Below are 13,489 nucleotides of genomic sequence, written 5' to 3'. Positions count from 1 at the left end.
GAGAAAGTAAGGCAGGGGACGGCAGGGATTCATCCTGTCCACCCCTGGCCTGGACAGCCTCTTCCTCTGTTTCTGATAGTGTTACCTCGGGTTACATACGCTTCAGGTTACATATGCTTCAGGTTACATACTCCATTAACCCAGAAATAGTACTTTGGGTTAAGAAATTTGCTTCAGGATGAGAACAGAAATTGTGTAGCAGCAGTGCGGCGGCAGCAGGAGGTCCCTTTAGCTAAAGTGGTGCTTCAGGTTAAGAACAGTTTCAGGTTAAGAACGGACCTCCGGAACAAATTAAGTTCTTAACCCGAGGTACCACTGTATGTCCTGTGCCCCCACCTTCATCTCTGACTGACCAGACCCTTCTACCCCAGCCCTCTCCTGGGTCAGCCTCTGGTCCCCACCCCCCCACTTCCATCACACTCATCAGAGCCCTGCCAGTCTTTGGCATGGGAGCTGTCACACAAAATAATTGATTCTTCACAGAGGCATTTTTAAAAGTGCAGGCTCCACAAATTGAAGTGGTTGAGTGGACACGGATGGGGTAAGGTTATCCTTCAGTTGGGACGCAGGTGGCACTGTGGTCTAAACCACTGAGCCTCTTGAGCTTGCTGATCAGAAGGTTGGCAGTTCGAGTCCCATGACAGGGTGAGCTCCCGTTGCTCTGTCCCAGCTCCTGCCAACCTAGCAGTTCGAAAGCACACTAGTGCAAGTAGATAAATAGGTACCGCTGTGGCAGGAAGGTAAATGGTGTTTCCGTGCGCTCTCGTTTCCATCACTGTGTTCTGTTGCACCAGAAGCAGTTTAGTCATTCTGGCCACATGACCTGGAAAAACTGTCTGTGCACAAACGCCGGCTCCCTCAGCCTGAAAGCGAGATGAACACTGCAACCCCTTTGACTGGACCTTTACCATACCTTTACCTGGTCCCATATTGTTGAGGTGCTTTATATACTAATAGTAACATCTTGAACTTTTCCCTGTAGCAAATTGGTAGCCAGCACAGATCTTTGAGCAAAGGTCTTTTCAGCAATACCTACATCATGTTTTGGAGCAGATCTACTTTGTCCTTGGACCCCTTTTTTTATTCAACACCATGCCTCCACCAGCCATTATTTCCTTCATTTTTCAACTTGCTGTCCATTTTGTCCTGTTCACCACCTTCTCCTTTGCCCAGCCTCCCCAACATGCATGTATTTATAGAAGACAGTGCATCTGTGCCCGAGTCTCGCCCTTGGGATATAATTATAATTGATCTTATGCGAAGGAATAAAATATCTTGACATCAGATTGCAAATGCATTTGCCACTATTCTCACCCTCATTTTTATTTAGCATGCTTGAAGAAATGACAAATGTTCGCATACTTCGGTGGGTTAAACTTTTATGAATGATAAATTAATGTATGACAGGCACAACAGGGGATAAAAAGTGGAAGCCAACTTTAATTCTTCTCATCCGTCAGTATTTTATGGCACCATAATTGAAGTTCCCCCTACCTCTACTTTTGAGTCCTTAACCCTCTCTGCTGAAGAATAGTTTGAGGTCAGTCACGTGGAATTCAGGTTACAATTATTGTGAGGTTTGAATCCCATAGAATTCAAACTGAAACACAATTCAAGAAACAAAAAAGGCAACAAAAATACTATTGAAAATCAATGCTGATATTTAATGTGATGGATGTGCCATCTCCTGTCTGCAACCACAAATCCATGGATGCGAGCAAAATTTAAAGTGTTGGTGCTGACCTTTAAGCCCTAAATGGCCTTGGCCCTGTATGCTTGAAGGAGTGTCTCCATCCCCATCATTCAGCCCAGACACTGAGGTCCAGCTCCAAAGGTCTTCTGGTGGTTCCCTCATTGCAAGAGGTGAGGTTATAGGGCATTTTCGGTAGTTGTGCCCACCCTGTGGAATGCCCTCCCGGCAGCTGTCAAACAGATAAACAGCTAAGTGACAAAGACATCTGAAAGCAGCCCTGTTCAGGGAAGTTTTTAGTTTTCGATGCTCTAACTGTGTTTTTACTATTTTTTTTATTGGCAAACCAATTAGATGGACAGCATATTATTATTATTATTATTATTATTATTATTATTATTATTTAGAAGTTTGTATACCACTGGTGGTCCATGGACCACATTTTGGGAAGCCCTGGTATGACAATCCTAAATAGGAGGGACTGATGGTCTGACTCAGTTCCCTATGTACCTATAGTTTCACTTCCATGTGGTCAGACACTAAGGCAATGAAATCCTAACTGACTGACCATATCTATTCTGAACTGCCAGGATTGAGCTTCCTATTACTAATACAGTGTATCTTAAAACTTTTGAACACCACAAAAGGCAATCTCCAAAATGAATTGTCGACCAGGAGGGAAAATATCTCATGTACAGTAATAAAAAATGGAACATTTATCCTCGTGAGTTACAGTTGTGGAAATAACTTATTTTATCCCTTAACTTTGAGGCCCTCTGAGTAGTATAAATACAGTTATACAGCACCAGATGGAATAAAGAGCTACACTTAAAGCGTTATTTATACTTATGAAGTGTCAGCTGTTTAAAGAACCCGCTTTTGCTATTGCTAGAGATCCAGTTGCTGTTTTGGAAAAGACTGTCAACTGGGGAGTAAATGTTATTTTTTCCCAAAATGTAGAGCATCAGAAAAAAGTAAGCCTAATATGAACTTGAAAACTATAATTACTGTTATTCACCAAAGCCTTTGGTTGCACATACCTTCTATGATGTGTGCATATGCCAATGATGGGTTGATTTGCATAAGCATAGCATGCACATCACTTGATTTCTTACCTTATTATTAATTGCCAAGTCATGTCTTGATGGTCAATGTGTGAACTGCTTCCCTTAGAAAACAGTCGATTTCAGGTGTTGTCAAACGATAACGAATGTGCAGTTTGTAGCATTTGTTTTGTGACTGTTCACATACAGGCCCTCGGATGATGATGCAGTTATTCAACCAGGGTTGAGGTTCCCCACTCCACCAGCAATCGTTTGCAAATACTTTGCATCCTTTGACTATTTAGCTGAACAGCTGTGGAGTGGAGTTGACATGGAAACTACCAGATGAAGAGTAGACAAAAGCAGAATGCAGGAAGCTTGCAATGTCCTGAGCCAAGAAGAACTGAGATATCCAGGAATAATGTAGTTGCAAAAAACAACAACAAACATTTGGAGCATATCTCCAGTAGACAGCTTTTGCTGGAATATATATGTTGGGGAAGCTCTCAAAATACCAGTGGAAGCCTACTTGAAATGTAAACAACTTCCTGGATGGGAAAAGTGGCTATTTTTTCAAGTTTTGTAATACTTGGCATATTTCCCAAATATGACTTCTTGTTTAAAAAGATTAAGCAATGTGGCCCTCTTTCAGCCACTCTGTGACACCTCCTTCAGAGCTGAAGGGATAGATTTGAAACCAGTTTGTTTCTTTGCAGATATACTGACAGTTCCCCCTGCTGTCTTGACAAGACAAGCAAGGCTTGGAAGCTGAACGTTGTTCTTGCTGCCTCACATATTAAGCTGCCTTATAGCAAATGTTACTGTGAGTCCATCTATCTCAGGACTAACTCTCCCAAATAGTGGGAACAGTAAGAAGAGCCCTGCAGGATCAAGTCAATGTCCTAGTGTAGTCTAGCATCCAGCTGACACAGGAACCAACCAGATGCCTATTGGAAGTCTACAGGCAGGACCGGAGTGCAAGAACACTCTCCTCACTTCAACAGTGGGGGTAGAACATAGCCATTATGCATACCAACCACTGATAATCTTACCCTCCATGAAATTGTTTCCTCCTCTTGCAAGAACAGAAGAGTCCTGCTGGATCAGGCTGAAAACCCATCCAGAAAGAGACCTTCTGATCTCTGCTACTTTGCATTCATTTTTAAAGTAGAAATTAAGTCCGAGACCGTAATGGACAGCTAGTGCTCTACTGCTGGATTATTGACTCAGGGCAATGTACGCTGCACTGTGAGGATGCATCCTCTTACTTCCTACTTTCATCTAACCAGGTATACAAAAAATGTTGGGTGATGCTTTCATTTTAAAAAGAGATTTTATAAATATATCTTTATATTTGTCTCGGGGACAATGAGCTACGACAACAATGGAGATCCCACTCTTAGAAGAACAGCAAAGGTAAAGGTAAAAGGTAAAGGACCCCTGGATGGTTAAGTCCGTTCAAAGGTACCTATGGGGTTGCAGCGCTTATCTCGCTTTCAGGCCAAGGGAGCCAGCATTTGTCCACAGACAGCTTTCCAGGTCATGTGGCCAGCATGACTAAACCACTTCTGGCGCAATGGAACACCGTGACTGAAACCAGAGTGCATGGAAATGCTGTTTACCTTCCCACCACAGCAGTACCTATTTATCTACTTGAACTGGTGTGCTTTCGAACTGCTAAGTTGGCAGGGGTTGGGATAGAGCAATGGGAGCTCACCCCATTGCGGGGATTCGAACCGCTGACCTTCCGATCAGCAAGTCCAAGAGGCTCAGTGGTTTAGACCACAGTGCCACCCACGTCCCAGAAGAACAGCATGATGATACAGAGGGGCTACAGCTCAGAGGCAGAGCATCTTCTTTGCATGCAGAAGGTCCCAGGATTGATCCCCAGTATCTCCAGGGAGGCTGGGAGAGATCTCTGACAGTCTGGTCAATACTGAACTAGATGGACCAGTAACACAACTTCCTTTGTTCCTCTTCAAGCTGATGTGCTGCATTCCTTCTGCAAAGGATGGGACTACACAGCACAAGGAATGTTAGGCTGCTACATAAAATGGAGTGATCATGTCAATTGTCCATGTTCCTAACATGTAACAAAACTAACGCTGTGCCTTGATGTCAAAGCATGTGCATTTCCTTGCCCTATGGCACATAACTGAGGACCACAGAAGGCTGAGCATGAAAAAAATGACTTTATGCATTGCAATGACTGCTAAGTGGATTGAGATGTTGTGGCAGTGTTGAACGTGACACAGTGGTGCTTGCTTTCAGCACCATGTTCTTTCTATGAGGTAGTTGTGTCCAAATACTTTGAAATCGCTCTGAAGCATACAGTATCTGTGAAACCTGTTTATTTTCATTGCAGATATTTGTTGGTTTTCTATACAAGAATCAACCATCTAATTCATCTCTTTGCTATGGGATAATAGTTTTGTGATGCCTATTTACTAGTGGCTGACCTGATAAAGTTTTTGTATGACCAGAACATGGATTTGCACCTTGCTGGAACATTACTCCCCTCATTGATCAAGCCTCCTTTTCTTGGATTTTTTACTTTATTTCTCACTCAACTGATTTACCACACCAAATAATCCCTCTCCCTCTTTGGTGTTTGCATTCTTCAAATATTTATAGGGCTTATGTCCTGACTCTGTCATCTCTTGCCTGACTGTACAGAATCAGCTGCTTCTTAAAGCTTTCCTTGTACAACAATTCATCCAGCCCACTCACACAATTATTTGTGCCTCTTCTCTGAAGTTCCTCAACTTTTGTCAATATCCTGCTGGTAACGAGATGCTTAGAAAAGCACTGAGGGCTATCATTTCCCTGCTTTATGGAATTTTACTTTTAGATTTTATATACAGCCATGGTTTCTGTTGCCTTTTTGTTTTTAGTTATACTGTGCTACGAATGGTTACTTACATATTTAGCAAAAACTCTGTTTAATTTGCTGCTTTCCATCTGCTTAATCTAATTGCTCCTTACATGCTTTCTTTACATAAATATTCTCTCCCTTCCTTGTATTCTACAACAAACTTCAGGAGCCTCTTTTTTTAATGCTTTATTACAGAATTATAGAGTTGTAGAACTGTAGAGCTAGAACCAACCACAAGAACCCTGTAGTCTAAACCCCTGCAATGCAGGAATCACAGCTTACAAATACCTGACAGATGGTCATCCAGCTTTTCTTTAAACCAACTTCCACTGTAGTCCATTCCACTGTTGCACATGTACTTCTTCCTAATGTTTTAGTTGGAATCTCTTTTATTGTAAGTTGAATCCATTGGTTCAGGTCCTACCTTCTGGAGCAGCAGAGAATAAGCTTGCTCCATCATTGAAGATATTTGATGACTACCATATCATCTCTCCATCTTCTCTTCTCCAAGCTAAACACACTCAGCTCCTTCAGCAGTTCCTCATAAGGCTTAGTTTCCAAATCCCTTGAACATCTTGGTGGCCCTCCTCTGTACACAGTCCAGCTCATCAATATCTTTCTCAAACTGGCAAGTGATTATGGGTGTTGTTGTCCAGCAATATCTTGAAGATCAGGTTTTCCCCATCCCTGATATATATGAAGTAGCAGCTATGAGAATAACCATAAACTGGCTGCAGTCAGTGCTACTTCCCTTTGTGGGGGAAAATTCACTACTAATATCACAGCTCCCTATTCAGCCACCAAGATAATTTGCAACTTGGTGTACAACTGCCGAGCATGTAGCATCTCTTATTAAACATGTGTCAGAACTTCTGTGTGTGTGTCCCCCCCCCCACAATAATAATCCTGTGAAGTTTGACATTCACTCTATTTTCAACTTACCTTTTGAAGCATGCCAAAAGAAATTTCAAAAGTGTTTATAAGAGAATGGCAACTGTCTCTCAGTTGCAATGAGTTGGAGGAAAAATCAAAGCCAATGGCTGTGTGATTTTTACTTTTTTTTAAGAAAGAGGGCAGGTTCAAACAGGCACGCAGTATGAGCAATCAGGCAGACAGCATGATCTGAGTTCCACTCTGCTAGCATGGATTAGAAGTGACTTTAGAGAACTTGCTGAAGTGGGAAAAGGAAAGCCAAAGGAAAATGTCGTGTGCAGATGCCATCTCCAGTGTGACAGAGACTATCCGCCAGCAGGATATTCACTAAAGCGTTTAACCAAATGGTGGGTGCATTCATCCTGTTAGGATTTGGGCCTTTTGTGATTTGCTGGATCACGGGCCATTAGTGTTCTTTAAGGGTGATTTATTTTATTTTTAATTTGATTGACTGGGATGCTCCCTGTGAGGTGGTGAGCATCAAGCATGTTAGTGGCTGTACCTGACTCTCCAGGTGAGAAATGTGGAGAGAAATGTGTTTGCACTGTTCTTGGTTGTTTTGGTTTATTCCTGCTTTTCTTTTTTTTTATAATAAATTTTATTAATTTTCCATACAGTTATACATTTTTATCCAAAATACATCCAATTGTCTCTTTTTTGAACTTCCTTCAGCGTCTCTGACAATCATCCATATTTATAACTTTAGTTACACATTCCCTTCTTTCGTATTGCCATTATACTTCCCTTCTCCACTATTCCATATAAACAATACTTCTCTATTTTTACAGTGCCTCTTGAAATCCCACTAGCGTTGTGTTCATGCCACATGTATTTTTCAGATAATCTACGAACTTTCCCCAGTCTTCGATGAACTTTTGGTCTTTAGTATATCTGATTTTCCCAGTTAATTTATCCAATTCCGCATAGTCTGTCAATTTCAGTCTCCATTCTTCTATCGTCGGTATTTCCTCTTGTTTCCATTTCTGGGCCAACAAGATTCTGGCTGCCGTTACTGCGTATTGGAAGAGTTTATAGTCTTTTCTTCTTATATCCTTTCCTACAATCCCTAAAAGAAAAGCTTCCGGTTTTTTTTACAAAGGTATATCTTAACATTTTCTTCATTTCATTATATATCATTTCCCAAAAGCTTTTCACTTTCTTACATTCCCACCACACATGAAAAAACGTCCCTTCTTTTTCTTTACATTTCCAACATTTGTTACACATCTTAGTTTATTCCTGCTTTTCAGATGGCTGTTGGATTTTTAGATTGGTAATAGTTCTTGAATGATTAGGTTAGAATTCCTGATCTATATGGCTACATGCAAGGACTTTTTTTGGGGGGGGAGAGGGGGTCATTTCTTGAACGGCCTATGTACATTCAATAGATTATGCCAATAGACACCACACGTGCAAGTCTGCGTGCATCATCTGAGACCCTGCAGCAGGATTCCTGATTCTGGGGGCTGCATTCAGACACCCCTTTCTTCAATTTCTCCTGATATTTCCTGACTTGATAATTTCCACATTTTATGTGATAAATGACATAAAAGTTATTTCTGGGAATCTAGTAGAATCTAGTGGAAGTTTAGCATGCATTTTTATGCTAATTGCTTTAGAGAGAAAAAAACCCACCACTTGCAATCCCTTTAACTTGAATATTTGTGGGAGTTTTGCACTGTCGTGTTCCCCTGGTTTTCATGAATCATGCCAATATCACTCATACGATCAAATTTGGACTGGAATTCTAGCATGCAGTTCTTTCCTGCTGTTTTCATGGGTGGATCATGGGGGGACAGGAATGCACCTGTGCATCCAAGATGGCAACATATCCGTTGGTGTCCACCATTGTGTCACACTATGCTCACTGGTGTACATGAAATTTAGCCCAACATGGCAGCATGTTGATCAAAAAGCCGCAGTTACATGATGCAGTAGAAACTGGGACAAAAGTACTAGCATTATAACCAGGAAAATGTTTTTCTGGGTCATGTGGCCAGCATGACTAAGCCGCTTCCGGTGAAACCAGAGCAGCGCACAGAAACACTGCTTACCTTCCCATGGGAGCAGTACCTATTTATCTACTTGTACTTTTGGTGTGCTTTCGAACTGCTAGGTTGGCAGGAACTGGGAACGAGCAACAGGAGCTCACCCCCTCGCGGGGATTGAAACTGCCGACCTTCTGATCGGCAAGCCCTAGGCTCAGTGGTTTAGACCACAGTGCCACCCGTGTCCCGCTCATTGTATAAGGTAAAGGTAAAGGGACCCCTGACCATTAGGTCCAGTCGTGACTGACTCTGGGGTTGCGGCACTCATCTTGCTTTATTGGCCGAGGGAGCCAGTGTACAGCTTCTGGGTCATGTGGCCAGCATGACTAAGCCACTTCTGGCGAACCAAAGCAGTGCATGGAAACGCCATTTACCTTCCTGCCGGAGCAGTACCTATTTATCTACTTGCACTTTGACATGCTTTCGAATTGCTAGGTTGGCAGGAGCAGGGACCGAGCAACGGGAGCTCACCCCGTCACGGGGATTCGAACCACCAACCTTCTGATTGGCAAGTCCTAGGCTCTGTGGTTTAACCCACAGCGCCACCCGCGTCCTCATTATGTGTATAATTAGAGCCAAATTTATAATCAAGGAACCTGTGATAGAATTGTCAGGGCTAGATCTGTTGTCTGACAACCTATTCACTTACCTTAATTGGTCAGGCAGCATTGTGGGATGACACCTCCCACACGCCATGATCCGGTGAATAACTATGATTTGAGGGGCAGGCTGGTGGTTCAATGGTTATGCCCAATGTCTATGCCAAACCTCTTCATCTGTAATCAATAGTGTCCTAATGTTCTCTTGTCTGTTTATTTGAGAGCCAGGCATACACAGTGTTGAACAATTGTTACCAAAGAAAAAAAGTTAATAATCACTTGAAGTATTTAAATAATTGTTTTAAAATGCATTTTCCCTGTTTGTTGATTGGATTGCGTCTGATCATATCAGAATCACTAGACCTCAGAAGTCAGTTACACTTACAACATATTTTGCCTCATTCTATGTATCCGTCAGCATATTTACAGTAGCAATAATTGCAACAGCAGCAAGTAATTTTTACATGACTAATAAAATGTTAAACTGTTAAGATATCTGTCACTGTTAATCATCAATTTTCACACAGAACCTCTCTTCGAAGAACGTTTACTACAGACATCTTCCAACACATTATAAGGCTGGGCTACAAGAGTCAGATTACATTAAAGAACATCCTCCTGTTTCATTATTGATGAGGATGTGATAGCAAGATGATCTGATTGATCAGCTGACAAGATTCCTAAAAGCACAACGGAGGGGAAATCCTCCTCTTGGGCCTTGCATTTAGAATTACAACAAAAATAATGCTGATGCTGGGAATTGGAACTTCACTTAGGGTGTGAATCTCTTCTCATTTACGCAGGGGAAAGGATGCTTCAGGGATATGTCCCACCCCTAGCTATGTGCTATGTTGAACATTCTGTCAGCTCAAGTATTTCAGCTTGCCAGAAGGAACAACCACTCTTTTCTCCCCCTGCAAGCTCTTCTGTGAGTTCTCCCAACCAACCAACCAACCAACCAACCAACCAACCAACCAACCCCACCCTGCCAAGTCAACTGAAGGCGCAGAGGATGGAAAAGCCCCAATGCACAACCTGAAGTCCTTGTGCAAGGTTTCTACTGATGGGCCTCAGGTGAATCTTGCCTTGATGTTGTTGTTGATGATGAAGATGATGATGATGATGATGACAATGATGATTTATACCCCGCCCATCTGGCTGGGTTTCCCCTGCCACTCTAGGCAGCTTCCAAAAAAATATTAAAAATACAATAAAACATCAAACATTAAAAACGTGCCTGAACAGGGCTGCTTTCAGATGTCTTCTAAAAGTCAGATAGTTGTTTCTTTCCTTGACATCTGATGGGAGGGCATTCCACAGGGTGGGCGCCACTACCGAGAAGGCCCTCTGCCTGGTTCCCTGTAACCTCACTTTTTGCAGTGAGGGAACCACCAGAAGGCCCTCGGATCTGGACCTCAGAGTCTGGGCTGAACGTTTGAAAATTATCAAAGAGGAGAGAAAGTTTTGGTTGAAATTTGTCATAGGTAGGGCACAGGATTTTCAATGTGCTTGCCTCACTTTCAAGGGGGCCAAAAGGTGTTGGCAAGTGTCCTTTCTTTCATTCTACCAATCACCTCTCTGGTGGTCTGCACTCTGTCGTCTTCCTGGGAGGAAATGGAAAGAATCTGTGTGGCATCTTTTATGCTCTTGAATGTCAGGATTCATTCAAAATTTGAGAGAGTAAAATGAATAAGTAAAGAGCCCTGAAAAGTTGTGGAGCCAATTGCCCTGATATATCATAGTAGAATTCCAGAACCTTCACTACAAAATTTGTCAAACTCTTTAAACACACTGCCGCAATGGTGCTGGTGTAGGGAGGAAGAGAGATGAGTAGTCAGTAAATAACTCTGATATCCAATATTTATCTTTGTATTAAAATGCGTGTGATTTCAGGAATGATGGATTCCTACATTGCCTGGGTAGACGATTGATAATGCATTCTGAAGAACTTATTGCAATACTAAGGATCTTTTATTTGGATGAGAAATCAATACCTATCTGCAAAGAAAATGATGAGAGTGCAGACAGGGCTGCCAGCTCGACCACCTTGACTGGGAAACTAATTGCTTTAAGTCTGGTCCATCTATCTTTTGCATCTCACCCACCATCTTTAGGTAGGGGTGTGTGTGTGTGTGTGTGTGTGTGTGTGTAATGCAGGCATTCTTTGGGAGCTGTATGTCCACCAAGAATGGATAAAGTGTAGGTACAAATAAGGAAACAGATATTATGGAAAGAGCATCTTTCTTATCTGATTTCAGTCTAGTATGGGATGTTGAGCCCCTTATATAATATTAATTTAAATTATTCTGGGGTTGTTGAGCAGATGGCAGAAGTTTATAATAGAGGGGTGGGAAACATCAGGACCAGGGGGTGAGTATGGCCCTCCAATACCCTCTATTTGGCCCTGGGGACACACATCTCACCAGTCCTGCTTCACCCCCTCCATGTAAGTTTTTTTTATGGCTGGAATGTACCCTTGAACTCCAGCAATCATTCTTGCTTGCCTGGATTGTGTGTGTGTGTGCGTGTGTGCGTGTGTGTGTGTGTGAGAGAGAGAGAGAGAGAGAGAGAGAGAAACCACCCTTCTCTACAGAGATAAAATTTACGTTTGTTGTTCCACCCATTTTTTATCATCATGAGTTTATTTTGTGAGTTGTGAGTCACCCTGATACCTGCGGGTATAGGGCAATACAGTGGTACCTCGGGTTAAGTACTTAATTCGTTCCGGAGGTCCGTACTTAACCTGAAACTGTTCTTAACCTGAAGCACCACTTTAGCTAATGAAGCCTCCTGCTGCCGCCGCGCCACCGAAGCATGATTTCTGTTCTCATCCTGAAGCAAAGTTCTTAACCTGAAGCACTATTTCTGGGTTAGCGGAGTCTGTAACCTGAAGTATGTAACCACTGTATACAAATTTAATAAATAATAATGTAAATCCTTAAACTACCTCAAGGACCGCCTCTCCTCATGTGATCAAACCCAGATCATGCAGTCATCCTCTGAGGCCCTTCTTCATGTGCCTACTCCAAAAGAAGTCCAGAGGGTGCCAACATGAGAATGAGCCTTTTCTGCAGTGGCTCCCCACTTGTGGAATGCTCTCCCCAAGAAGGCCCACCTGGTGCCTTAAAAACATATCTTTAGGCACCAGGCAAAAACCTTCATCTTCTCCTTTCATGAAGTAAGCAATCTATGTCCTTTTAAACTGGGTAGTAGAGTAATTAAATAAAAAAATAATAATAACTGATGTATGCAAAGTATGAAATAGATCAGTTTCATGCAGAGTAAGCACTTAGATCCGATGACACAACTCCCCTTGCTTCCAAGAAATGCTGACAACATTGTCTGTGTTTTTATTCCTACAATAATTCTGATATAAAAGATGAGAAAGGAACTATATCAAATGTCCTTAACGCATACTGTCTGGGGGAGATTTAACTATTTCCAAAATTAGGCATTCTAACCTTCCCACCAACTGGAATCTCTGCCCCAGACCCAAAATGGCATCTCCGGCATGTAATGAACAGAATTATAGGATTCAAATAAAACATTTTCCAGTGCAGCCAGCTTCTTTGGGAGATACTGCAAGCAGTCATGGTTGTTCAGCTTACGGCATCTACACAGACAGATAAATTGATATTGGCAAAGAGAATGCCCAGCTACTGAAGCATTATCTTGGCAGAGCAGAAAACTATAGACATATAATCTACAGTACAGCATAAAAGATGAAGTAATTCCAAGTCAGATCAATAGCATCGTTTGATATTTTCTCTTAAAATTCTCTTTGAAGTAGATGGTCCGTGTCAAGTGTTCTCCTTCAATAAAGCTTTCATATAGCTGGGGGAGGTGAGGAAGGAACTTTAGAAAGTTCAGCTACCCCCTGTTATTACTGCACCTTCATGGCAGAAGGTGTTTTGCAGGTATTCCAGGATCTGTGAATGGAAACTGCTAGTTTAAAGCAGTGGTGGTTCATGGGGGTTCTCCAGTAGTGATCAGACCAGGGACAGGTCTACTATGAAACCAATGAAGCTTAAGCTTCATGGCCCCTAATCCCATAGGGGCCACAGAGGTGACTTTAGTCCATATTGATTACAAATTTTGATTATAGTAGACTCAATTTGAGTTGCACAACTCAATTTCATTAATTTTTATTGTTTATATTTCAACAATCCCAAAGCTTGAGAGTCAGTAGCACAGATGTAGTAAAGGTGTGGTGATCTGTCATGGAACAACTTCATTGAATAAGATAGCAGTGGTTACCTAGACCTCATTGCTGGTGGTAAAGGGCACCCCATGACAGTTCA

The sequence above is a fragment of the Podarcis pityusensis genome (genome assembly GCF_964106645.2).
Source record: "Podarcis pityusensis genome assembly, chromosome: 17".
Lineage (NCBI taxonomy): Eukaryota > Metazoa > Chordata > Lepidosauria > Squamata > Lacertidae > Podarcis > Podarcis pityusensis.
The sequence above is the reverse complement of the archived record's forward strand: the minus strand, read 5'-3'. Positions refer to the sequence as shown.